At 44.2% G+C, this 26,642-nt stretch overlaps 1 pseudogene; it reads left to right on the forward strand.

Annotated features, from left to right (window-relative positions):
* Gm6452 (predicted gene 6452) lies at positions 24,970-25,922 on the forward strand (annotated as a pseudogene).

Genomic DNA, 26,642 nt, shown 5'->3' on the forward strand with positions numbered 1-26,642 from the left:
TGGCTGCAGCTACTCTGGATAGGTGGGGGTCAGACTTTAGCAGTGTTTACTTTATGAGCCTTTTTGAGTTTTGTTTACTTAAGTCTTAAAGCTTCTCTCTAGATTCAAATGTTTTGGTTTGGAGGAAATTGCTATACTACCAAGGTCCAGCCTTGGCTCGGTCAATGTGCTCTGAGAATGGGGTGTCTGGAAGCAGTAAAAAAAAAAACAACTTGAAGTCAAATCAAGGGTTACAAACTGATAGCTTGTCTTCTATTCAAGACAGCTTCTCAGATACCTCTCTCTGTGTGTTCTGCTCAAGAAAGCTTTCTCTTACTGTTGTGAACCTTTCTGGATAGCTTGTCTTACAGATCAAAAGCCCAGCCTTTTATTTACATATCAATTCAGTCATTAATCCAGGTTTCCTTTTGATTAACCTATGAATCAGCATCCCAGGACCCCAGCCTCTTGATTCTTACAAGGAGACAACAAGCACATTTTTTTTATTGAAAAAGAATTCAGAGATCTGCCTGCCTTTGTTAAACCCAGACAATAAGCTAGCTTGGTGGGATCCTGTCCTGAAATTACTATTCCTACCAAGCCTGGACTTGGACCTAAACTCTTTCTGTCCCAGGCTGTCTTTGAACTCTGAAATCTGCCTCACAAGCTGGCTCATAGTGCAGCTGCCTTTGTTCTTTCAGATCTATGAAGCTCCTTATACAATTCATATTTTATCCTTATATCTTGCACAGTTGAAATATATCTATATTGAATTCATGTTTTCAGAGTTCTTTCCCACAGCCTTAAGGTCTGTACTGAAGGTCTCAGCATTTACTATTTTTCTGAGTTGTAGACACACCCTTGCCTCCTGGACTTGTGCTGCTTCTAATTATCATGGTGTCATTAACCTTGGCAGGGAGAATATTTCCCAAAGGAGGACTGTGAAGTAATATATATATATATATATATATATATATATATATATATATATATATATATATATATCAAGCCTTATACCCATAGCCAGTATTGACACTCGAGGAGGCCTGTACCCTGATGGTTCTGTTTAAGGGGCAGGGACCATGCCACACCATTCCTGCCATGGCTAAATCAGACTCAGTATTGTACAACAGTAGTACATGTCATGGGAAACACTCTTCAGAACTATGATTAGACCTGGACTCCCCCTTTGTGCTATAGGAATCTCAAGACCTTCAGATCACAGAGTTCAAGTTTTCCAGTTGATTACATAATGGTGGATAACTGAGATTATTGGCATCTATAATAATAAAGTGGTTAAGCAAGCTGACTGTTGAGGGGGTCCTCACAGGCGTCTAGGCAGGGAAGTGAACGTATGAAGAGATAAGAATGAAACTTGGTTCATACTGGCTTCATCAACCTGTATCATACTTGGGGAGTGTGATGCCAGGTGGTTCATTTATAATCAAATATGGTCAGCATATTTAAAACACAGTACATCACTTCTTGGCCTTTTAGCTAAGATCAAGTGTAGTAAAACACAGTACAATTTGGGAAAAAAAGTTTCCAGGCAACACTCATTCCTCTTCCAGCTGTACAATAAACCCTTAACATGTGACTACTTTAAAAAACTCCTTTACAAAGTATATGTGACCATGAGGGTGAGCTCTATAGTTAAAAGGTCTAGAATATAGTGTGGTCTCTGACAGATATCGTAGAGGACATCAGGCTATAAAGTGCTTGTGATATTTCTCCTAAGGATGGGTTTAACTGCTAGAGGATAGTCTGAGATAAACATTCTGGGTAACTTAGGTGAGGTCTGCATCTATAGCAAAAGGTGGGTGAGCTCTGCCTACACAGCAAAAATGTCACCAGGCTGTTAATAATATTTACTCCCTGTTTTCTGGGCAGGAAAACAGGAACTTTATCTCCTCCCCTGTATGTTTAACATTCATGGCTCTCTAGTGGTCTGTGGTACAAAGACCTTTGTGCCTTCAACAAACTGCTATTGCCGAGCACCCAGCTTTGGCTTTCAGCACTCTCTTGGCAGCTCATAACTCTCTATAATTTCAGTTGGGGGGGGGGTGATTATCTCTTTTGGATTCTGAAGACACTGCATGCACGGGACACACATGTATACTATAACCCAAACAGGATTTCATGTATTTTAGCTGAATCCAAGTGACTCATGGAGAAGTATGTCCTAGGCACTGACCAAATTCTGTACCTGTAATAATAATGCTAATTTCCATTTACCTCCCCCGACACACACAGACTCATAGCTAAGCACTACATCATGCTTTTGTCCCTCCACTGAATCTAGTGAGCAATTGCTATTGTTGCCCCTGAAATTCAGTTGTCATAGTTTCCTAAAGGGACCACCTGTTGAGAAACTATTGTGAATCCGGGTTAATGACAAGGCAAGAAGGGAGCCTTGGACTCAGAGGTTAGGTTATCACAACTAGTTTATTCACACACACCCACCCACACACACACACACACACACACACACACACACACACGCTCGCTTCACTAACCTCCAGTTTGGCCCAATGTCATATCCTGGCTTGATGGCCTGCGCATTGCGACGTTTCCTTCTGTTTTCGGGTCTAGCTGGAGCACGGCCCACAGTGAGGGCTCATCTCGTTTGTCGGCAGGCGTCCGGGTTGGTGGACTCTCAGCATCTCCGTAGGGCTCCAGGAGCAATCGAGTCGCAGTGCCAGATGGGTGGTTTTTAAACTATTTTGAACTAATCATAATTAAAGCGTTCACACTTTACTTCAACTTTATCACACTCACTCACACACCCTAGGCTTTGTTCCATGGTTACATTATCACACTCATGCACACTCTAAGCTTGGTTTTCATGTCTTTGTCGTGTTCCTTACAGTACCTTACTTCACAGTCTTGCCGATGGCTCCTCGTATTTCCTACCTGAATCTATGATCTTCCCATCCAGTGAAATCATAGACTCTTCATAATGACTCCAAGCAATGCTACTATTTTTGGTACCACTTACTTCCTTACCTCCTACTTTCTAAGTCCTCACTTCTTCATCTCATCTGCTTCAAGATAACTCATTTTGGGGGTCATTGTATTTCCTCATAGGCTTCTCTGTTAGCTATTGTTATGTTGTCTTGTTAATCCCAAAGTTGCAAGGAGAAAGGCCATTGACTCAAATCATCATGGCTAAATTAATTAAAGCATGCAGTTAGTTAGAGCAAGTTTCTTTAATTCACGTATACAAGCTATCTTCCCCTGTGGTGTGGTTCAAGATGTCAGAATTTGATGTGGACATGATAAGAGTTTTAAATCTCCGGGGTAGGCAGTTTCCAAATGGGAGATTTGGCAGACAAATAGATGGAATTACAGAAACAGAATTTAAAGCATAACAAGTTAGTCATAATGGACTTCTGAAATAAAAGCATGATTGCAAGATGGTCATAAGGTAGTCCTAAAACAGTTGGTCATAAGCACAGGTGGTCACAATAACGGTGTGGAACAAAGACAAGACTGCCATTCCTGGAGCAGGAAGTTCAGAACCATTTGTAGTTAAGGTTGCAGATGGGGCAATCATAAGCAGGAATGAAACTCATTTGTTTCTACGATAAGATAGCTTTCAAACCCAATATGAAAGCAGGCTGGTTCATCAGTCTTATTTAGGAATAAAACGTGTATCCTTAATTAAAGGATTGCGGTGTAGCTGTTACATTTTTGGGAGGTTTATCTTCAAACTAGACTGTCTTGTCTCCTCACCTCTCTTCAGTACTGGATCTTTACTGGGTGCTTGTGGTTGTGTTTCTTTTGGCTTTCTTATGCTCACGCTTTCCTTACTGTTCCCATCAGCTGGAGATGACAGAGCACACAAGACATTTCTAAGAGATACATATTTCAGTAGAGTATATGACATATTTTTATTTCTAGAAGACCATATCTCGAAGGGTAAGGCACATCCTCACTTGGGATCGTCTCACTGAGAATGTCATGTTTGTTTTATGTGTTTGTTTGTTTGTTTTGATTAATGACTCCTCGAGTTTTATCAGGATTGCTCTGGTGAGCGTGGGTATGGAGTCATTTATTGGATCATGGGTAACTTATCATTGGCTACACTACAGGAAAAAATTACTCCCCCGTCCCTTCTTCTCTGGTTTTGTATGCTGTGTATTTCAGTCTTTAGTATAGGAGTCATAGTTGTTCTAAAGCCATAATGTGTTTATTGTAGGAATGTCTGGGTACTTATCTGTGTTTAAGAACCTGAAGATAATTCAGGGTGTGGCTCACTAGTATCAGTGTGGCCAAAATTCTGTGTCCTGAGTGAATTCCAAACCTAATGCCTCAAAGTAAAAGAAAAACATAAAGAGAAACACTTCTGAGCCAGGTTTCCATTCAAACACAAAAGTCCCAAGAGAATCCAGCTGAAGTCAAACCAAGGCAATCATATGTGAGGCGGTTACAATGTTTTGTAAGAACCTGACATCTCCAGACCTGCTCAGAAGTTCAAAGCCCCTGGGCTTCTGTCCTGGAAGACACAAGAGAGAGGAACAAAGTTCAATTGTTTTCACTGGCTTTAAAAAGCCAAATGGGACCTCTTTCTGCAAATTGCCCAACTTCCCCACCATAGCAGTCCCCAGGAAACCAATTCTAAGTTTTGCCAAGACTCTCAGCAGGAGACTTCTTAGTGATGCTTGGGGCCTCATTAAAAGTTGACAGGCAATTCCAGTCTCCACTTCATTTGCACAAATTACAGAGCCTCTGAGGACCAGCCACAGAGATGTGAGCATCTGAGGCTGATGCATACACAGCTGCAGGCTAAGATGGAGAAATCACAGCTACTCACTTGGAAGCAATGCTCCCTAAGTGGGTTTTTTTTTCTGCTTAGTTTCAAGTCTAAACTTTAGTGTCTGCCTAGAAAACAAGACCTACAGTGAAGTATTGGAGGTGGCCCTCTGTTTCCCCCAGACACAGAAGTCCCAGAGACCCAAGCAGCTAAGTGTTACAGAAAGCACTGTGACATTCTGCTATGCAGAGCAAAGACTCTCATGCTTCTGGTACACAGGGATGTCCTGCAGGGCTCTGACACCTCTTCCTGCACTGTGGTGCTCAACACCTTGTCATGCAAATGACTCACTCAGTACTCTTCTTTTTACCTGACTAAAGCCACAGCCCTGAGAGGACAGGAATGCAGGGTCTTCTTCAAAGATGTGTTCTTCCTGCCTCAATAGACAGTAACTATGTGAGGGGTGGGGGGTGGGGTGAAGACAAGCAAGAGGCTGAGACACAACCCACTAGGAGAGTGCTTGTCCCCAGCATGGGAAACAGCACAGAACAAAACATAACAAAGCAAAACAAAAACTCCACAAGGGGTTGTCCAGAAGGCTCAGGAGGTAAAGGGATTTGCTGCCTAGTGGCATGGGTTCTGGGACCTGACTTCAGTTCCAGGTAACCAGATGGTGGAAGGGGGCGCCCAAACTTTGTAAGTTGTCTTCTAGCTTCCACACACATGCTAGATCAGATATACCCACACAGCATACACATGGTGTGCTCATACTTAAAATAAACAAGGCTCCAATCCAACTGTCTCAGCCTCCCAAGTGCTAGGATAACAGGCATAAACTACCATATGAGGTGTAGGAATCTGAATTTCTAGGTTATCAGTTTAGTGGCAAGATTCTTTACCTTCTAAGGTATATTGCAATCCCCAGGATTTTTATTGTTTTTTTGGGTTTTTTTTGGGGGGGTGGGTACAGGGCTTCATGTAGCCCAGGCTAGCCTAGAACTCTTGTAGTCACTAATGACCTTGAACTTTCCTGTCTCTACCTCCAAAGAGCTGGGACTGCAGCTCCTATAAATTTGTCACAAGACTTTCACATGTGTGCCTCCACCCCCACCCTAAATAAGTAAATAAATAGATGATGATGATGATGATGATGACAGTGATAGAGTGAATGAGTCATGTGTGGTTGCTGATGTTGGGCCTTCTGAGTGGGAGATTAGTATTACCTAGAGCATAGTCTTTACTTCCACATTAAGTTTATGTGGGTTCTGGGGATTGGTCTTAGGGTTTTTGCATGCTAGCTGACACCTCCAGCCCATATCTATCTATCTATCTATCTATCTATCTATCTATCTATCTATCTATCTATTCAGAGGCAGAGAGAGGGAGGGAGGGAGAAAAAGAGGAAGGGGAAGAGAGAGAGAGAGAGAGAGAGAGAGAGAGAGAGAGAGAGAGAGAGAGAGAGAGAGAGAGATTGAGTTTAAGTACATAGCCAAGACAGATTTGGAACTGAAGATCTTTTTGCCTTGGCATCCCAAGTGCTGGGATTGTAGGCATGAGCAACCAAGTCTGGCTTGTTTTAAAACATTTATGGAATACCTACTATGTGCTAGAGATGAAAGATATTTGGAACTTAATTCTGCTTTTAACAATCCCAGGCAAAGGAAGGTGTCTTAGTCAGTGTCATGGACACACCATGACCACAGCAACTATTATAAAGAAAACATTGTATTGGGGTTTGCTTACAGTTTCAGAGGTCTAATTCATTATTGTCATGGTGGGAAACATGGTGCCATAGGTAGACATGGTACTAGAGAAGTAGTTTAGAGTTCAAAGCTTGGATCCATAGGCAGCAGGAGGAGAGAGTCACTGGAACTGTCTTGAGCTTTTGAAACCCCAAAGCTCACTCTCAGGGACATACTTTTCCAACAAAGCCAAACCTACTCCAACAAGGCCATAGCTCCTAATCCCTCTCAGGTAATGCCACTCTCTGGTGACTAAGCATTCAAATATATGGGAGTAATTATTCAAGCTATCACAGAAGGTAATATCATTCAGATATTGTGAAATAAATGCATAAATACATGATGATTTTTGGTAATGATAATTTGGTTCTTGGAAACTTCTTCACATTTATTTAAAGATCAAGTGTGGGGGAAAATGTCTGCATAGTCCCTAATCAAAGCGGGAAAGAGTGGGGGATAGTTTCTCTGGAGGGAGGAGGAGAGTTTCTCTGACCTGCTTCCTGTCTGCAGCCCCAAGCACAGATTTTGTGCACAGAAGGGGATGACTCAAACTTGGTAGAAGAGGTGGCTTGTGCTTCTGTTATTGAGCATCCTCTAGGTCATTCTGATGGAGAGACTCAGAAAGGCAGGGACCCAGACTGGGAGTAAAGCTGAATAAATTTCTAATTGTTTCTCCAGTGGCTGCATACTATTTGACACGCAGTAGGTGTTTAACAAATATCTACGGAAGGAAAGAAAAAACAGCTATTATGTGACAGACTTTCCTAGAGAGAGACAGTACACACATGTCTACTTGTCACAGAAAGGGAACCCTCGAAAGTTCAAAGTAATGACTGCACCAAAGTCCAGCTCAGCGAGCCAGGGAGGCTTGATTGGGTTTACAAGAGTGATGGTAGAGGGAAACTTACAGCAGCTGGAATGACTCAAAAGTGGCTGTATCATTGAAAAGCCCTTCCTGACATGAGTGACAGCTTAGAAAAGCCACAACCTTAGCACCATCTGCACAGCTTCCAGGGCCCAACAAACTCCTCCCACAGTTGTTTCCTTTCTATATAACTGGGGAGGGGTCTTAAAGACTCTTTCAAGTTCCCACTTTCCAAGATATGTGATGTTTTGGTTTCCTCTGGAGTCTCCTGGGCCTTCTCCTCCCTTCTGGAGGGAATGTTTGAATTTGAAGGAAATTGCTATGTGTCTCTCTGTACCTGTTCTTCCTTCTGCCATCATTTGTGTAACTCTCTTCACAGAGGGAGTTTCCCTGAACCTGGGAGTGGGTGATATCAATGGCCGTCTGTGTCTAATCATTGGACCACACAGCAGAAATCAAGTGTTCTCAGGAGCTTTATCAGTAGCTATGAGTCTGTCGCACACAGTTCACTGTAAAGCAAGTTTCTTTTGATGGTTGAATGAGGCTGACAGCATCGGCTATCTGAAGGGCACATCATATTCATCAAATAAAACAGTAGCAAGCAGTGGGTTTCCCACTGCGACATGTGACTCCTCACTACAGAGTATTCCTGGCCTATAGGACCAGATGTGAATTCTATACTCTGGGCAGTTCTTAAATTGGAAAGCTGCTGAGTATACCCAGGAGAGTTGTGCCATTTTTGCATCAACAGGCACACTCTGCCTGGCATTTCAGCATCTGCACACACAAAAACCATGACCAAACAGGACTATTGGTAAGAATGTTCCCTTTCCAGCTTACAGAGCACCCTTGGGCACCATGAAAGCCAGCCAGGAGGGAGGGAACTTTGTTTTTCTTCTTTGTTTTTCTTTGTTTTCAAAAGCCTCTGGTGATGAGGGTTGCATTTAGCAACCTAACAGCTGCTTCCACAAATGCAGGGGACCTCTGCACTTAAGCTTGTTAATTGTTCTCTTCCATTCACATTTTAAGTAAATTTATTTTTAACACATAAACCCATACAATCATTTCTATTAATGAGGTGCATATATTGTCCTCTCTGCCTGCTCTCTGTGACTCAGGATGTAACTTTACTTTTAGTAAGATTTTTATTAATTCTTTGAAAAATTTATACAACATATTTTGACCCTATTAACTCCCAACTATTTCTCTTAGTTCTTCTCAGATCCACTCCACCTCCCTACACCCCAAGCTTCATATCCTCTTTTTAAATTTAATTTAATAGCCGCCTGACTCCATTTGTAGGTGGCCCAACACACAGAAGTATATAAACATCCTTAGTAAGACATATGCATTCTCATCCGCCATGAATAAAACAGTTCAGAAGAGCAAGAACTGTCTCCTGCATCAAGGACCACCACGGGGGGTCGGGGAGGCCTTTGCCATAGAGAGGAACACCTAGATCTCCCAGAGAAGACCTGACTTCCAGCCCCTATTTATGTTAGCACTCACTAGGAGCTAAACAGAATTCCACTTCATCCCAGGCTCAAGAAGCACCCTCAGACCCCTTTTCCCAACTCCTCTCGATTCCCAGCAGACTCTGGGTACACAGGAGTTTGAGAACCACATCACCTGTCCCAGGTCTCACTGTTTCTTGCCCAAAAGAACACGGACTGGGATCCCTATCATAGACTGACACTCTGGCCTCGGCTGCATTCCAGTTCTGAACAGCAAGGCTCTGCATTTTGCCTCTTGGCATAATGGCACGTTGTCAGGGTGTTCCCACACCCCAGCTTCTGTAGAAATGCAGACAGACAACCTCTGGTTCCTATGTTCTTTCCACCCCGTCTTCCACGATGTCTCTGAGCCTAGGGGGTATGGCACAGGTGTTCCATTTGTGGCTGGCTGCACTACACATATTTATTCTCTGCACTTTGACCAGTGGTGAGTTTTTGAACTGACACCATTCAATACACAAAGAAAATTCTCTGATGGCATCTGTGGTGGTTTCAATGAGAATGCCTTCCATAAGCCCTAGCTAGTTATATGTGAATTTGACACAAGTTAATGTAATCAGAGAAAAGGGAACCTCAGTTATGAAAATGCTTCCATAAGATCAGGCTCTAGGCAAGCCTATAGGGCATTTTCTTAATTAGTGACTAATAGGGGAGGGCCCAGCTCATTATACGTGGTGCCATGCCCAGGCTAGTGGTTCTAGTTTTTATAAAAAAGCAGGCTGAGCAAACCAATAATCAGCACTCCAACATGGTCTCTGAACCAGCTCCTGACTTCAGGTTCCTGCCCTGCTTGAGTTCCTGTCCTGAATTCTTTTGATAATGAACTATATTATGTAGAAGCATAAGCTGAATAAACCATTCCTATCCTTTAGTTGCTTTGGTCATGGTGTTTCACCACAGCAATAGTAACTATAACTAAGACACTCATATATTTGAATGTTTAGTCATCAGCTGATAGACTGTTTGGGAAGGATTAGGAGGTGTGGCTGTGTTGGAGGAGGTGTGTCTCTGAGGATGGGCACTGAGGTTTCAAAAGCTCATGCCAAATCCAGCGTCTTTTTCTCTGCTTGCTCTCTGTGACTCAGGATGTAAAAATCTGAGCTACTGCTTCAGTGCTATGCCTCTTGGCTTCCCAACATGACAACCATGGGCTAATCATCTGAAACTCTTATAAAAGAAAGCCCCCAATTAAAGGCTTTCTTTTATAAGAGTTGCCTTGGTCGTGATATCTCGTCACAGAATTAGAATAGAAAATAAGACAGGATCTAAAACCTGTGAGTTCCCAACTATGGATTCTTGTCCAGATTTTCAGTGCCAGACATGTGTTTCCTTCTGTAGAACAGAACTTAAATCCAACCATAAAGTGGTTGGATATTCCATAACATTTGTGTCACTATTGCACCCATGGGGCCACCTTCCAGTATATGAGATCTAATCTACAAGGGAGAAAGCTGCCTGGTCCATACTAAGTTGATTTCTACATGTTTTGTGACCAATGTGAGCTGTGTCTTCAGCAATGGAGTGTTACTATCAAGTTCTGGTGCAAACACAAGAGGAATGTCAATAGCCTATATTGTCTTGGAGGAACCACTAAAAAAAATTCTTTCTTTCAATTAGTCGGTGTGTGGGGAACCACCCTCACATTCGCCATTACAAGATGGCGCTGACATCCTGTGTTCTAAGTAGTAAACAAATAATCTGCGCATGTGCCGGGGTAGTTCTCCACTCCATGTGCTCTGCCTTCCCCATGACGACAACTCGGCCGATGGGCTGCAGCCAATCAGGGAGCGACACGTCCTAGGCGGAGGATAATTCTCCTTAAAAGGGACAGGGTTTTGCCATTTTCTCGCTTGCTCCTGAAGAAGTAAGCAATAAAGCTTTTGCTGCAGAAGATTCCGGTTGTCCTGAGCGTGTTCTTGCTGGCGGACACAAAAGCTCGGGATAAGTGGAGCCGAGAAACCTGGGAACTTTATACCATCACACCAGCGCAAGGAACCAGAACTGCGGGTCATGTTACAGCTTTACAAGGTATGTCTGGCCTTGAACTTTCTCCAGTGTTAGGAGCCTTTTTGTTCCTTTTCACATGTTATCAAGTGGTTAAGGCAGGGTGGAGAATTCTGAACGAAATTCAAGACAGTCTATCAGAAGTAAAGCGGGGAGAGAGAGTAGGAGCAAAAAGGAAACATGGTGCACCAATTAAGTATACAGGCCTTTCCACGGGTCTTGAACCCGAGGAAAAGTTAAGGTCAGGGAAGAATACCTGGGGAGAGATTGGAAGGAAAGAGGAGAAAAAACAAAAGAAAAAAGATCAATCAACGGAGGTTTCTAGGAGAAGGAGCCTATACCCGCCACTAGATAAGTTTAAGGAGCCAGCTCTTAGTAGCTCTGAATCAGATGAAAAATTTAGCTCCTCTGAAGAAACAGACTTGGAGGAGGAAGCAGCTTGTTATGAGAGAGAAAAGTACCAGCCAGATAAAATGCTAGCTAATCAGTCAAGGAAAAAGCCAAAAGCGGCTGGCGAAGGCCAGTGTGCTGCTCGGCCTCCGGGCAGTCGGCTTCAAGGTCATAGTGCACCTCCGCCCTATGTGGAGCCCCCGCCCTGCATAATGCGTCAGCCCTGCGCAGAGAGGCAATGGACAGAGAGACAATGTGCAGACTCGTTCATTCCCAGAGAGGAACAAAGGAAAATGCAACAGGCATTTCTGGTCTTTGAAGGAGCCAAGCAGTGGTGGCACACGCCGTAAATCCCAGCACTTGGGAGACAGAGGCAGGCTCTTGCAGCCTACAAGGTCTTATTGTCCACCCTGGAGTTGTAGATCAGGATTATAAAGGGGAACTTCAGGTTCTCTGTTCTTGTCCTCACATTGTCTTTTCTATATCACAAGGGGACAGAATAGCTCAACTAATAATTTTGCCAAGCCTACATGGCTGTTTTCCTTCCTCTGGTATTCCTAGAGCTGCCAGAGGGATTGGTTCTACTGGAAATGATTCTGATTACTTAATAATGCTTTTAGATTGTTGTCAAATTTTATCTACTCCTCATGTAGGGGTAAAGTCCCGTGGCGTTAGGCCATTACAGGTCTGGCAAATGGATGTCACACATATTTCCTCCTTTGGGAGAAATCAATATTTACATGTCTCTATTGACAACTGCTCTGGCATCATGTTTGCCTCTCGTTTAACCGGAGAAAAAGCCTCACATGTGATTCAACATTGCCTTGAGGCATGGAGTGCTTGGGGGAAAACCAAACTCCTTAAGACTGATAATGGACCAGCTTATACATCTCAAAAATTCCAGCAGTTCTGCCATCAGATGGGCGTGACCCACCTGACTGGACTTCCATACAACCCTCAAGGACAGGGTATTGTTGAGCGTGCGCATCACACCCTCAAATCCTATCTAATAAAACAGAAAAGGGGAGTCGAGGAGGCTCTACCCCGAGTACCAAGAGTGTCTGTGTCTATGGCACTCTTTACACTCAATTTTTTAAATCTTGATGCTCATGGCCATACTGCGGCTGAACGTCATTGTTCAGAGCCAGATAGGCCCAATGAGATGGTTAAATGGAAAGATGTTTTATGTAACAAATGGAAAGGACCGGATCCTATTTTGATAAGATCCAGGGGAGCTGTTTGTGTTTTTCCACAGAATGAAGACAACCCATTTTGGATACCAGAAAGACTCACCCGAAAAATCCAGACTGACCAAGGGAATACTGATGTCCCTCATCTTGGTGATGTCCAGGGCGACAATAACAAAGAGAGAGCAGCATTGGGGGATAATGTCGACATTTCCACTCCCAATGCCGGTGATGTATAATGCTCAAGTATTCCCCTGCTTTTTTACCACTAACAAGGAACTGGGTTTGGCCTTGTTCAGAAAAAAAAAAAAAAAAAGGATTTTGGGATATCGGCCATTATTGTTAGCATTGTCGCTACAGTGGCCGTTTCCGCCTCCCTTACGGCCTCGGCTCTGTCTGGACAGGTCCAGACGACTGACACCATTAACACATTGTCAGCCTCGGTAACCACAGCCATGGATAAACAGGCCTCAGCTAATGTCAAGATACAGGGAGGTCTCATGCTGGTTAGTCAACGCATAGATCTTGTCCAGGAACAACTAGATGTATTATGGCAAATAGCTCAGCTGGGATGTGAACAAAAGTTTCCGGGATTGTGCGTTACTTCCATTCAGTATGAGAAATTTACTAGGGCAGCTAATTTGTTAAAAAGTCTTCCTCAGTATATGTTACAGAATTGGACGGCTGAATTTGAACAGACCCTTCGGGAATTGAGACTTGCCATCATTCAGGTCAACTCCACGCGCTTGGACCTGTCCCTGACCAAAGGATTGCCCAATTGGATCTCCTCAGCATTTTCCTTCTTTAAAGAATGGGTGGGGGTGAGATTATTTGGAAATACACTTTGCTGTGGATTAGTGTTGCTTCTCTGGTTGGTCTGTAAGCTTAAGGCCCAAACTAGGAGAGACAAGGTGGTTATTGCCCAGGCGCTTGCAGCACTAGAACATGGTGCATCCCCTGATATATGGTTATCTATGCTTAAGCAATAGGTCTCTGGCCATTCAGCTCTTGCACCCCACGAGGCTAGTCTCATTGCACGGGATAGAGTCAGTGTGCTTCAGCAGCCCGAGAGAGTTGCACGGCTAAGCACTGCAGTAGAAGGGCTCTGCGGCATGTATGAGCCTATTCTAGGGAGACATGTCATCTTTCAAGAAGGTCGAGTGTCCAAGTGTCCTTCCCCCAGGAAAAACGACACGGGACCAGACCAGGACCCCTCTGGGTGATGAGCCTGGGAGGAGGTTTTGTGTACGGCTCCTTTACCTGCACACTGGGGATTTGACCTCTATCTCCACTCTCATTATAATGGGTGGCCTATTGCTCCTAAATAAAAGAAAAGGGGGAGATGTGGGGAGCCGCCCTCACATTCGCCATTACAAGATGGCGCTGACATCCTGTGTTCTGAGTAGTAAACAAATAATCTGAGCATGTGCCGGGGTAGTTCTCCACTCCATGTGCTCTGCCTTCCCCGTGACGACAACTCGGCCGATGGACTGCAGCCAATCAGGGAGCGACACGTCCTAGGCGGAGGATAATTCTCCTTAAAAGGGACAGGGTTTTGCCATTTTCTCGCTTGCTCCTGAAGAAGTAAGCAATAAAGCTTTTGCTGCAGAAGATTCTGGTTGTCCTGAGCGTGTTCTTTCCGGTGGGAACAAAAGCTCGGGCAATATCCGTGTCCACTAGGGTTGCACAGTGGGTGTGTGTAAGTACCACTAGACATGGTTGTCTGCAGCCCAGTTCTGCACATCCTTGTTAGTGAAATGACTGCCCTGTCCCTATCAATTCTCCATAGGCACCCACACATAATACTGATTTGAATGAGACCCTTGGTTGTAGCTTCACCTGTTGTCCACTTGCTCTAAAATGCTTGTGTAAGAGGTTTATGGAAATGTCCACATGGGTGAGGGAGTATTTATATCCTTGAGAGGGAATATTTGCACCTCTCAAGGACAGCCATAGGCCTTCTAAAGTCTATTTGTGAGTCACTTACATGGCAAGTCAATTTAAATAATACCTTGTCATAACATCCATCTGCTGAGGCCACAATTTGACCTGATAACTGGATAGACTATAGACTGTCCAGATGTTTTACAGGAATGCCAGTGGCTCTTGATGCTTTCTAATCCATGTTGACTCCCTTGTGACCAGGCTTTCCATGAACCCAGTGAACAGCCTTTTACTCCCAGGTGTGGGACTATGAGGCTGTTTTGAACTGTCTGCAGCAGCTGACTATGATTTGCCTCATGCTCTAGCAGTGGCATGTTTCTGTAATGGTGTGACATTTGGAATAAAAGTTTGGAAGTTTTTAGAAGGTCTACAAATGCTAGAGCTCTGAGAGGTGAGGCTGATGTTGTTAGTCATTTAGGAAGGTTGGTTGTAGTTTTTTAGTAGGCATGTTCAAAGAAGAAACAAAAGGAAAATATTAGATTCAGGGATCTCTAACTCTCTCTCTCCTCCCTATCCTTCTTCTTCTCCTATCCAGTGTTAGGGAGTGAAACTGGAGGCTGGGATGGGGATAAAGGGTGAGAAGAAGAACCCACAAGGCAGCAAAGACTAACTAATCAGGTTAGCATTATATCATCTACGCAATGAAACTTTTATACAAATAGCAGCCAGGACAATAAATAAGCATGGACCACCTCCTCTTGTCAAATGGTGGGACTTTGACGGTTGATAATCCTGGGGAAGTAATCTAAAGGTGCACTGTCGGACATCCCACATGAAAGCAAATCACTTAGATCTCAATGTTGTGGAATTCAGTAGAGAAAAGCAGTTGTCTTAAGGTGGTAGCAAACACAAGGCAACAGTGCTGAGCTATACCCTAAATGAGGGAATCTTCTAGAGAGATCTTAGATGAAAGATTGAGTATTCAAACCAAGATGACCAAAACAGTGCATGGATGGGGAGTTTTGGTCCTTTTCTTTAGTGTCTCACCAGAAATGTAGAAGCATATTTTCTTTTCTATTTCTATGTAATAAGTTGCTATTTCCTATGAGGTAGGGTCCCATGTGATTCAGATTGGCCTTGAGAAATGCCTACATAGCTGTAGATGACTTTGAACTCCTGATCTTCCTGCATCTGCTTCCTGTGTATTGGGATCAGAAGGATATCACATCGTCTGGCATCTCTTGATTCAATGCAAAAATATTCAAGTCAGTCCATATCAGATGAATATCTCATGTTTGTATCAGTAGAGGTTTTTGCTAGAAGATAGAATTATTTGAAAAGCAACCAGTCCACTTGAAGCCATCAGGTTTTTTTCTTTGGGGCATGGAGGAAGTTCAACCTGATCACTGTGGGGTATGTGAGCGAAGAAAGCTATATATGTTTCCTGATGCTGTTCTGAAAAGCACATGTACAAAGCTACAGAGTAATGTACTAATTTTAGGTAGGAAAACTATTCTGTATGATACTGTATTCACGGATACATATTTAGTTTTAATTTTATTATTACTTTTCCCTCGTCTTTTATCTTTATTATCAGAATCTTATCATGGGTTCCAAATTTTCTGATCTCAGAAGGGCTTTTCAACTCACATCCTCTTTCACTTGAATTTTGCCATCCCCAAGCCTCAGGACCAGAGGGCTGAGGCTGGCCTGCCTCTTCCTTTGCTCTCAATCCTTCCTCCCTGGCAACTTGGTTCCTGAGCAACCTATGTACCACACTTGAATCTCTCTCTCTCTTCCATCTCTCCCTCCCCCTCCCCCTCCCCCTCTCCCTCTCCCTCTCCCTCTCTCTCTCTCTCTCTCTCTCTCTCTCTCTCTCTCTCTCTCTCTCTCACACACACACACACACACACACACACACACACACACACCCTCATAGGGCCAGACATCATCAGTCAGGTCTGCCCCATTTCCTAGGTCTCCTAAACCCTGAACTTTAGAACCCAAGCGGACCCACACCTCTTGGACTTGTAACTGATTGACCTAGAGCAGACTAGCAGCCTTTTGGTGTGTGCACACACTAGCTCCTCTCAAGAAGCCCAGGTTGTAGGAGGGAAGGAGGATTCAGATCCCCTATTCTTTCTCATTTGGGAAAAAAAAACCTGCACAGTAAATTGCATGTCTTTAGCACATGTATGCCCACACTATGACACTTAAATGGAGGTCGGAGAAAGGCAGCCTGCTCAGGATGCAGTGAGCAACACTATGCAATTCACATACAAGAAGTCTGATTACATTCAATGGCTTATTTATTTATTTATTTAAATAAATAAAAGACTTGAAAGTAGGAGGGGAACGGGTTTGGAAGAAAGAGTTCTGAGTGAGTTGGAGACAGAAGAAAAGAATGTGGGTGAATAGGATCAATAGAACACATTGTGCGTGAGAGAGAGAGCTTGTTAAAGAACATACATCAAAATTGTTTTTAAAGAAAGAAAATACTCTTCCTACACTGAAACCTAGTTCAGAGTACTAAGTCCCAAATAAATGTTGATCAGTGATTAACTGCTGTAGGGGTGGGAAGACTCGGGGAGAGCGAGAGAACACCTGTGCTCTGGGCCAATCCTGAAGCCACACCGGGCTCCTTGACTTCCTGAAGGAGATTAGTGAAAGGTTATGACCTAAGGTCCAGCCTCCTGGCTGAACTGGAGACCCGGAATTTGAAGGTATTGGGCTGGGTCTGTGGGACCGTTAAAAGCAGCTTAGTTTCTGGTTGAGTTAGGCTTAAAATCCCAGAGACTCCACAGAAAACTCTGCAAGGAACGTCAGGCATTTTGCCACACTCCTAGAGACCAGGCTCCTGACATGAGGCCATAGCTCTCCACTCCATAGGTCTGTGGCCATCAGTCGTGTAAGGGCAACACCTAGAGGTCTGAAGAAGGGCTTAGTCAATTGAGCTCCCCTTCCCGGACACTCCTCCCTGTAAAAGGTCTTTAACCTCGGGCCCACCTTGAGAAAGTGGGGTATGGTTTTCTTATTGCCACTCTCTGCCATGACAATAAATGCCTTAAAACCGTGGACTGTCTCTTTCCATCAGAATCCACTGTGGGGAGCAATGGATCTGGTCTTCATCAAAAGAGCATCGTCTAATCTCCCACAGGAGGCCTCTCAGCACTCCCAGGCAGAGCTCACTCCCCACTTTCCCCTTCGCCTGGCCCCCACTACATTCTCAGCTCTTCCGCAGCATCCAGTGGTGTCTGTGGTGCCCATGAGTCTGAGAACCTGATGGCTCCTCCTGCAGTGCCCAGGGACCTCAGACTGGGCTCTCCCATCCCCGGAAAGGGGTCCCTTGGCTTCTCATTCTCATAGCCTGATGTTTGCCCGCGCAGTCATAACTCCCACGTCCCACCTCACCCAGTGGCCCAAGCCCCTAGAGGACGCAGGACCCCACCTTTAACCCACATGGGCCCCATATACTCTCTCATGAAATACTTGTGTAACACAACCCTAGCCCAAACCAGGAGGGGAGAAAAAATTGGCCGAGAAATGAAGCCATAACGTACAGAAAAGGGCTCTGGGTGATGTGTTTATAAAAAGATAAAGAGATATAAGATATGTTCTATGGGGGTGTGATGAGGTATGGGGGAAAGGGGGTGCCTCAGTGGGCCCATGTCAAGGCATCCCTTCCCCTAAGGGACCAGCCACACGATGGTATAGTATAGAATAGAGTTTATTCAGGGCATAGGGAAGGGAGTTAAGAGGGTAGTAGAAGCAGAGAAAGGCAGAGAGAGAGAGAGAGAGAGAGAGAGAGAGAGAGAGAGAGAGAGAGAGAGAGGAAGAAGAAGAAGAAGAAGAAGAGGAGGAGGAGGAGGAGGAGGAGGAGAGGGAAGGGGGAAGGGGGAGGAAAGGGGAGGGAAAGGGAGGAAGGGAGGAAAAGGGGAGGGAAAGGGGAGGGAAAGGGAAGGGAAAGGGGAGGGAAAGGGAAAGGGAAAGGGAAAGGGCAAGGGAAAGGAAAAGGGAAAGGGAAAGGGAAAGGGAAAGGGAAAGGGAAAGGGAAAGGGAAAGGGAAAGGGAAAGGGAAAGGGAAAGGGAAAGGGAAGGGCCAGCTATGACCATGTGAAGAGAGAGGGGGAAGGGAATGGAGGAAGAGAAGAGCCCAAGAGGGCAAAGGAGAAGCGAGATGCAAGAGTAAGAGAGAGAGGAGGGGGCAAGCAGCCCCTTTTATAGTGGGTTAGACCTACCTTGATGTTACCAGGTAACTGTGGGGTGGAGTTTAGACAGAATACTAACACTGGGTACCCAGAGATAGCCCAATGAAGGGCTAAGTCACTGAACAAAGAGGAACCAAGATCGTAGTACAGGTGCATTTTGACGTCCTACCTGGTGGGTGTGCTTTGAGTTGGTGTCTCTGGACTTATTTTCTCTTTGATAAATGGGCCTAAATTATTCTCTCTCTTTTTTAATTTTTAAGATTATATGTATTAACATATTTTCTTTCTTCTTTTTCTTCCTTCCCACCTTCCTTCTTCCCACTGTGTGCCTGTGCATGTGTGTGTGTGTGTGTGTGTGCGTGTGTACGTGCGTGTGCGCACGTGTGCATGTGTATTGGATGACAACTTTTAGGAGTCACTTTCTTTTCCATGTGGATGCCTGAGATCCAACCCAAGTTGTCAGGCTTGGTGGCAAGTACCTTTCCCAATGGAGCCCAGAAATTTTTCATGAAATACATTGCTATGAGGAGCCAGGCACAGTCTCTGTGATTTCTTAGAACAAGTCCCTGTCTCTAACCCCATATCAAACTTTCTTTGAGCCAGAGCCTCTGTTCTCTCTTTCAGGCCACAGATATTCACCGTGCACTTATAGTATGCCAATCAATGCGTGACCACTGGGGGGGAAAAACAGAAAACAATCAACTCTCTTTGCACTACAGTCTTGAGGCTTCATTCTGCTCTTTGCCTGACCCAGAGGATGTCCAATGAATAGAATCTGTAGCCATCTTATATCTCAAGCATCCATCAGTCCCTGCTGTGCACAGGGCCTGTGCTCAGTGCTGTAAATAGGAGGCACGTCACAGTCCACTTTCCTGGGTGTGGCTTAGGAACCATATGGTAATTTCCCTGGTCTCTTCAATCTGATTCCAAACACATGGGTCTTTTTTTTAACCTGGAGAAATTTTAGAGAAGAAAAAATAATGATAATCAACACAGAACATCAAGTCTTTCTTGCATGATCTTGAAGTATCTGAATGACATTTCTCTCCCTTGTCTGGGAATTTTCAAAGGTAGCATTGAGTCTCAAATGTCTTTTATCACTAACACATAGTAGGTATTCCATGAATAAAGGATAACTGGGCCTGGTAGTTTACACCTGTTATCCTAGCACTTGGGAGGGTGAGACAGTTGGATCTGAGCCTTGTTTATTTTAAGTATGTGCACGCCATGTGTATGCTGTGTGGGTATGTCTGATCTAGCATGTGTTTGGAAGCTAGAAGACAACTTACAAAGTTTGGGCGCCCCCTACCTCCATCTGGTTACCTGGGACTGAACTCAGGTCCCAGAACCCATGCCACTAGGCAGCAAATCCCTTTACCTCCTGAGCCTTCTGGACAACCCCTTGTGGAGTTTTTGTTTTGCTTTGTTATGTTTTGTTCTGTGCTGTTTCCCATGCTGGGGACAAGCACTCTCCTAGTGGGTTGTGTCTCAGCCTCTTGCTTGTCTTCACCCCACCCCCCACCCCTCACATAGTTACTGTCTATTGAGGCAGGAAGAACACATCTTTGAAGAAGACCCTGCATTCCTGTCCTCTCAGGGCTGTGGCTTTAGTCAGGTAAAAAGAAGAGTACTGAGTGAGTCATTTGCATGACAAGGTGTTGAGCACCACAGTGCAGGAAGAGGTGTCAGAGCCCTGCAGGACATCCCTGTGTACCAGAAGCATGAGAGTCTTTGCTCTGCATAGCAGAATGTCACAGTGCTTTCTGTAACACTTAGCTGCTTGGGTCTCTGGGACTTCTGTGTCTGGGGGAAACAGAGGGCCACCTCCAATACTTCACTGTAGGTCTTGTTTTCTAGGCAGACACTAAAGTTTAGACTTGAAACTAAGCAGAAAAAAAAACCCACTTAGGGAGCATTGCTTCCAAGTGAGTAGCTGTGATTTCTCCATCTTAGCCTGCAGCTGTGTATGCATCAGCCTCAGATGCTCACATCTCTGTGGCTGGTCCTCAGAGGCTCTGTAATTTGTGCAAATGAAGTGGAGACTGGAATTGCCTGTCAACTTTTAATGAGGCCCCAAGCATCACTAAGAAGTCTCCTGCTGAGAGTCTTGGCAAAACTTAGAATTGGTTTCCTGGGGACTGCTATGGTGGGGAAGTTGGGCAATTTGCAGAAAGAGATCCCATTTGGCTTTTTAAAGCCAGTGAAAACAATTAAACTTTGTTCCTCTCTCTTGTGTCTTCCAGGACAGAACCCCAGGGGCTTTTTGACTGATAAGCACAGAGAACTTCTGAGCAGGTCTGGAGATGTCAGGTTCTTACAAAACATTGTAACCACCTCACATATGATTGCTGTGGTGTGACTTCAGTTGGATTCTCATGGGACTTTCTCCTTTAAGCAGAGACTTGGTTGAAAACTTTTTCTCTTCATGCCCCTCCCCACTGTGTGAGATAAGACAGACCTTGGATCCTGAGTGTGGTTTGCAAGCACATTCCTACTGACACCCCCCCCCCCACACACACACACACACACACGCACACACTCTCTACCCTTGCCATTTCTTTAAACCTGGTTATTTCTTTTTCTACATTAAAGTTTTTATATAATAGAAGCTCATTTTCCACCCCCATCCCTAGTCCTATTTCACCTTGTTTTCTGAAGGGCTGTGTCCAGAAAGGATAATGATGCAACAAGAGTTCTGACTTCTAAGAGTTTCCTGAAGGGGCTGGTGAGATGGCTCAGTGGGTAAGAGCACCCGACTGCTCTTCCGAAGGTCCAGAGTTCAAATCCCAGCAACCACATGGTGGCTCACAACCATCTGTAACAAGATCTGATGCCCTCTTCTGGTCTGTCTGAAGACAGCTACAGTGTACTTACATATAATAATAAATAAATCTTTAAAAAAAAAAAAAAAAAGAGTTTCCTGAAAATGAGTCCAGTGGAGACTTGAGAATGAGACCACACATCAACAGTCCTTGCCTGGCTTGGGACAGAGAGGACAGGAAGGCCATGATATCTGTAGCTTCATACATAGACACCCTCTGACATATCCCGGTTAGTCCAATGGTCAGTGAACCACTGGGCAGATTTCATCTGGTACACATTCATGAGTATATGTGTATTCATGCTACTAGTTACTATGAAAACATATATAAATGCCAGTCAATTCAGTAATGAGCTTGTAGGATAAGAAGGAAAGACCTTCAAAAGTGTACTTTTGACAGTGAGGGCCCCAGGTCAGGATCTGTCCTCTACTCTTTGGCAAAAGGATGATGTTCTAGGGAAAAACATCTATGCTATATACTATACTGAAATGTTCACATCAAAGAAGCGTGTGGTCTCTGTGTCCTTGGCTGGGGTGAATAGTGAAAAGGTGTGGGCAAAAGAACACTTTATTTATTCTTTCTATCTGTTTTATGAACATGTTTTGCTAACTTTGGCTTCCCCTACGTTTCGGACTGCTTTATAATTTCTCTGAAGTCTCACTTTCTACCTGTGCTGCTTGCTCCCCATGTCTAACCTCAATGCCAGTTTAAATAATATGAATTTCTCCTCCATTTTATTCTGTGCATCTGCTGAGATTTACAGATTCTCTCTCCTGAAGAGTGCTCTTTTTTAAATTTCAAAAGATTTCCCTTAAACTTCCACTTAAGTTTATTCTTAAATTCTTCTATTAATTAATCTAAGAGCCCCCCAAAAGATTTCTGTCTTCCCTGTATATAACCAAAGTGGTCCAAGAGGGTGGGTGATGTTCCAATGAAGGCAAACAGTGCAAACAGTGGAAAGACAAGATAACAGAAGCCACAAAGTGTGAGTGTCACTGTGTTCCACTCTGAGGTGCTAGGCTAGCATCCTGCAGCAGTATTTCTGCCAGAGATACTAGACTCTGGCTGATACGTACAGATGTCCTCACTAAGTTTAGCCCAGAAACATTGTTAGTTTTGTCTCTGAACTTTTACATCACTCACTAATACATTAAGTATTGTACAGTGTTTTAATTAGGCTTTCATTGCTGTGAACAGACATCGAGACCTTGGCAACTCTTACTAGGAGCAACATTTAATTGGGGCTGGCTTACAGTTTCAGAGGTTCAGTCCCTCATCATCATGATGGGAAGCATGGCAGTGTGCAGGCAGACATGGTGCTGGGAGAGCTGAGAGTTCTACATCTTGATCTGAAGGCATCCAGGAGAGACCATCCTAAATAGCCTCCTCCTCAGGAGGAGGTGCTCTTCCATCCTGGGCAGAGCTTGAGCACTAGGAGTCCTCAAAGGCCACCCCCACAGCGACACATTTCCTCCAACAAGGCTACACCTATTCTAACAAGGATATACTTCCTAAGAATATCACTCCGTGTGGGCCAAGCATTTAAAATCTAGTCAAACCACTACATACTCTCTCTCTCTTTTCAGGATTGTCTGTTTGTTTATTTATTTATTTTGGCTTTTCAAGACAGGGATTCTCTGTGTAGCCTTAGATGTCCTGGAACTCAATCTGTAGACCAGGCTGGCCTCAAAGTCACAGAGATCTGCCTGCCTTTGCCTCCCGCATGCTGGGATTAAAGGTGTATGCCACCACTGCACAGATTTTTAAAAATTAATTAATTAAATTTTATTTTATTTTATGTGTTTTGCCTGCATGCATGCCTCTGTACGATGTGTGTAAATGCTCACAGTGGCCAGAAGAGGGCATCAAATCATTTAGAACTGGGATTACAGATGGCTATTAGCAGAAATGTTAGAAACTGAACCCAGGTCCTCTGCCAGTGTAACAAGTGCTCTTAACAGCTGAGCCATCACTCCGGCATGCCTTCTTTTAATAAGGAATTAATTTTTTTGGATATACAGCTCAGTGGATGAGCTATATGGCCTTTGGTTTTATCCTAGAACCACACACACACACACACACACACACACACACACACACACACACACACACACACTTACTTGCAAGGAGCACAAAAAAACTAACCAGAACAGCATGAGACTTTACAAATGTTTTTTTTTATGCCAAAATTAGATTCTTGTGAAAGTTGAGAAACTATTAATTATGAGACCTTTCCAAGTTCTGCAGGGGAACAAACTGGGACAGAAGAGTTCTGAACCCACCAAGAGACACTCACATGGAGGTGGGGGCTGAGTCATCTTGTCATACATATTTGTCCTTTGGTATTGTCTTCTGAAGCCAACCTAGTAATTATACTGAGAGAGCAGAAAACCTGTGTGGGAAGAAAATAACCTACGTCATGAAATAGATAGAACTAGAAATTAAAGTGACCCTATAAAAGAGTTAATATACACTTGACACCAAAGGCAAAGGACACGTTGTCTGATGGGAGAATTGAGTCCAGTGTTTAAGGTCAAGATTGACAGCCACAGGAACAGCGATTAAAATTTATATGGTCAGCTCAAGAGGACTGGAGACCTTCAGGCTCAGAGTATGTGGACTGGCAATGACAATAACACATTCCTGTCAGTTTGAGAGAAGAAACCAGAGTACAGTGCAGTATAAGGAACATTTGGATAAATGGCAATTGGGATTGTTATTAAAGGTGTAGTGTTTGGTGAGTGCCTGTTACATACGTTTCTTTGAATCATTTTGATTCCATGGCTATGCATGGACTCCTGTGTTGTGTGGAGTTTTAAATGCTGCCATCTTTGCCTAGGGTCTGCTATGCTACTAGCACCCACACACACACACACAGAGTTAATACCTTTACAATTTGTCTTCTTGGCACAATTGCTGGGCGTTACTATCTCCCACCTGGAAAAGCACGCCCTTACCAAATTATTATCTCTGTCTTTCCACCTGGCCTAGATTTAGTGGCTAGTCCTACCTAGCCGCTGACAAATATCCTTGGCCCACATGTAGCAGAGGCCACAGGTCCTAGTCCCCCTTCCCTGAAATCTTATATGACTGCTTCATTCTTCTTACTCCATAGCATAACAGAAAAGTCCTTCTCTCCTTCCCTGCATCTCCTTTTACTCCTGGGACCCAGAAGTTCTGCCTGTACCTTCCACTCAGCAATTGGTCCCCTGCTTTCTTTACCAACAAATTAAGAACCAATTGGGGAACAAGACCTTAGTATCAGAACCTCTCCTTACATTCTTGTTAGGTGTGTCATCTAACTCTAGCTACTATAAACTCAAAGGTGAGTTAACTTTGGGCAGGGAGATTCTTCACATATGGGTGATACAACTATGGTAGGGTAGACAGTAGAGTTGAACATTGCTGTAACAGAGGGAGTGAGCAGAAATACCAAGTGAAGTGCTTAATTAGATTGTAGAGAATTATGATTCCCACAAGAAGACCAAACGGGAAGGCTTTTCAGACTGAAGAGGCCACAACACCCCATTGCTCAGAATTTGTCATGAATGACAATGATGAATAGTGGCGACTATATCCTCTATCTCATTGATCGATATCATGAAAATACATTCATGGGCTGGTTTGCACTCCCTCCAACATGCAGGGCAACAGGAGGAGAGCAGAAGACATGACAGATGTGCACCGGTGCTTCTTCCCGCTGTTCATGACCCACTGTGTGCTGGAGGAATGGGAAGTTTGGCCTCTGCAGAACCACTGCTATCAGGTCCATGACTGAAATGCTATTGTAGATAAGCTGGAGACCTCATCAACAACATCAACAGTGTCCTGGAGTCTCTGTATATTGAGATAAAGAAAGGGGTCACGGAAGACGATGCGAGACCCATTTATGCACTGGTGAATCTTGCTACAATTTCAGTTTCCAAAATGGCTACGGATTTTGCAGAGAACGAGCTGGACCTGTTTAGAAAGGCTTTGGAACTGATCATTGACTCAGAAACTGGCTTTGCTTCTTCTACAAACATTTTGAACCTAGTTAATTAACTCAAAGGCAAAAAGATGAGGAAGAAGTAGGTGGAACAGGTGCCCCAGAAGTTTGTGCAGAGCAAGTGGCTGATTGAGAAGGAGGGAGAGTTCGCCTTACATGGCCAGGCTATCTTGGAGATGGAACAGTTCATCCTAGAGAGCTACCCAGATGCTGTGAAGATATGCAACATCTGCCATGGCTTCCTCATCCAGGGTCAAAGCTGTGAGACATGTGGAATTAGGATGCATTTGCCTTGTGTGGCCAAATACTTCCAGTCCACCCCTGAACTACACTGCCCCCACTGTAATGACTACTGGCCCCATGATATACCAGAAGTCTATGACCCTGAGAAGGAGAGGGAGGCTGGCATCTCCAAGTCGAGCAGAAAGTCCTTGCAAACCCGACAGCACTAGTTGTGTCCTGCATCATTCTGGCACTTGGTGGGCTGACCCTCATAGCCCATTTAGAACTGCCTGTGCCTCCTTTGTTATTTGCTCTTAACACATTTTTAGTAAATGTTTCCTGATGGTGCTGTGCTCTGAAAAAAAAGAAAGAAAAAGAAAGAAAGAAAGAAAGAGAGAGAGAGAGAGAGAGAGAGAGAGAGAGAGAGAGAGAGAGAGAGAGAAAGAAAATACATGCATTCTACTGGGACAGAGACATGATAGTGCAATGGTAGAGAAGGATTCACTAAGTTTCTATAGCTGTCCAGCAGCTTTGGTTGAACTGGGTACCTGGAAGGGGAAAAGGATGGGAGGTGAGAGAAGGATGAAACCAAGACAATGGTTTCTGATAAAGGCTCAAAGTTTAATTTTTAGCTCTGTGCTTATATAGCAAAAACCCACAGACTCATCCTTTGTTTCAGCTGGATTGGGTTGCAAAGAAAGCTCAGCAGGCAGTCAACACCTCAATTTCCAGTAGGAAATTGCAAATATTTCGAGGCCAGGTGACTCCAGCTAGGTTGTAAAACCATCAGGGATTTGTTTAGCCTACTCAAGAATGGGGTAAGGGGGCTGGTGAGATGGCTCAGTGGGTAAGAGCACCCGACTGCTCTTCCGAAGGTCTGGAGTTCAAATCCCAGCAACCACATGGTGGCTCACAACCATCGAGATCTGACTCTCTCTTCTGGAGTGTCTGAAGACAGGTACAGTGTACTTACATATAATAAATAAATAAATCTTTAAAAAAAAAAGAATGGGGTAAGGGCACAATTCTCCCTTTTTTGTTTTTTAAAGATGAGCTGGACGGGGGGGGGGGGGGGGGGGGC

This window comes from Mus musculus, chromosome 17, assembly GCF_000001635.26.
Source record: "Mus musculus strain C57BL/6J chromosome 17, GRCm38.p6 C57BL/6J".
NCBI lineage: Eukaryota > Metazoa > Chordata > Mammalia > Rodentia > Muridae > Mus > Mus musculus.